We start from the raw sequence: 2,117 nt of genomic DNA, 5'->3' as shown, positions 1-2,117 counted from the left end.
GTTCCTGATAGGGGGGAGCTCTCTAATCAGCCCCCCCCATGGGCCCTGCTCTGTGTGTGACAGGGTAGAGCCATAACCTCCCCATCGGCCCTGCCCTGAGGGTGAGAGTGGTGGTGCCCCAACCCTTGATCGGCCCTGCTCTGTGGGCACAGGCCAGGCTAAGGGACTCCCCCTCCCCCACGAGTGCACAAATTTTTGTGCACCGGGCCTCTAGTATCTTATATAATAAGTGAGGAATATGCTAATTATCCATTACACTCATAATGTCATGACCAGATCAGCAGGCTGCATCCCTGCCCTCTGCTCAGGCAACTGCAAGGCCTGGGGTAGGATAGGATACAATAGGAGGGGATAAGAAAGGAGAGGGAGAGGAAGGCAGGCCTACATGCAGACAGGCCTAGAGGAGAAACAGAAATACAGAGAGAAACAAGCTGGCGAGGGGCAGGAGGCCCTGTGCAGGCCTTTGGTGGGTCCCAGGAAGGAGGGGTGGACAGTCGGGGTCCTTCTGGGCAGAGGTGCTCCTGCTTTGTGGCAGCAGCGCCCAGTCTGCGCTGGCGTCAGCCACCCTCACTAGACCGGGCATTCTGGTCAGGGAATGGGAGCAGGATGGCGGAAGGGAGGCTCGGGAAGTGGGAGTCAGAGAACACCTGGCCAGGGCGGATGGTGAGCATCATACACATAAGTTCAGTGCCATCCAGATGCAGCTCAAGCAGAGCACCTGTAAGGCTGTCATGATCCTGTGCTCCTAGTTCCTAGATGCCAGACAGTCCCGGAGGAACTTCAGCAAACAGGCCACAGAGGTCCTAAATGAGTATTTCTATTCCCACCTGAGTAACCCATATCCCAGTGAGGAGGCTAAGGAGGAGCTTGCCAAGGAGTGTGGCATCACCTTCTCTAGGTCTCCAACTGGTTTGGCAACAAGAGGATTCGCTATAAGAAAAATATCAGAAAGTTTCAAGAGGAGGCAAACATCTATGCCATGAAGACCACCATGTCTGTCACTCAGGGGTAAACAGGCACACCAGCTCCCTGACACCCCCTTCCTCAGCAGGGTCTTGTGGCTCTTTCAATCTTTCAGGATCCGAAGACATGTTTCTGGGGATGCCCGGGCTCAACAGAGATTCCTACTCTGTTTCCCAGGTGGAATCCCTCCGACACTCAATGGGCCCAGGGGGCTACAGAGATAACCTCCGGAGAGGCCAGATGGACAGCCCTCGGGAAATGAGGGAAAATGGTGGCTAGCAGGAGGCTGTGACCCCATCCTCAGTGATGTCCCAAACAGAAGGACCAGGGAGCATTCATTCTGACACTTCCAACTGATCTCACCCTTCAGGGCCACAGGGTGGGGGCTCATGAGGTCACTCTTGACGAGCGGACAAAGGCATCCAGAGGACAAGCCCCAGACACAGGAGAAGCATAAGATGGAGAAGGGCAAGTGGGGTCACCCTACCCCAGCCAACTCAGTGCTGGGGTTGCTGACTACATGGCAAGGAGAAGGGGGTCCCGTAAGGCAAAGGTGGGGTCTGTCTCTCCTTTTTCCCCTTCTTTTCAATCTTTTTTTCTCCCTATCTCTTACAAAGAAACACACCTAGAACCCATATCTTTCAGATACTCTCTCTCATAGACACATACACAACTATTGTTTCTCTCTCTCATAGATACATACACAACTATTGTTTCTCTCTCTCATAGATACATACACAACTATTGTTTCTCTATAGACACATATACATTCTCTCTCTCTCTGACACATATATGACTATTATGTTTCTCTCTCTCTCCCTCTCTCTCTCCCTCTTTCTAGTTTCACCTACTCTCTCTCCGCCCACCCCTTATCTGCTCTGGGCTCTGTGCAGATGCCAGCCTTGCCCTACCTACCAGAGATGCCAAAAATGGGGACACAACTTCTGGACAGATGACTTATTGTAGTAATCATTTTATAACATACTAGAGGCCCAGTGCAGGCCTGGGGCTCATTTTATAACATACTAGAGGCTCAGCCCCGCCTGTGCACTCTCACAGTCTGGGACCCCTCGGGAGATAACGACCTGGTGGTTTAGGCCTGCTCCCAGGTGGCAGAGAGCAGGCCCAATCTCTAGGTGCACCCCCTGGTTGGG

At 52.9% G+C, this 2,117-nt stretch overlaps 1 pseudogene; it reads left to right on the top strand.

Annotated features, from left to right (window-relative positions):
- The window catches only part of LOC102763973, a 3,446-nt pseudogene extending 2,126 nt beyond the window's left edge, over nucleotides 1-1,320 (top strand).
- Nucleotides 1,321-2,117: the final 797 nt, after the last annotated feature.

The sequence above is a fragment of the Myotis davidii genome, unplaced genomic scaffold (assembly GCF_000327345.1).
Source record: "Myotis davidii unplaced genomic scaffold, ASM32734v1 scaffold539, whole genome shotgun sequence".
In the NCBI taxonomy this organism is placed as follows: Eukaryota; Metazoa; Chordata; class Mammalia; order Chiroptera; family Vespertilionidae; genus Myotis; species Myotis davidii.
This window is presented reverse-complemented; position numbering and strand designations above follow the sequence as displayed.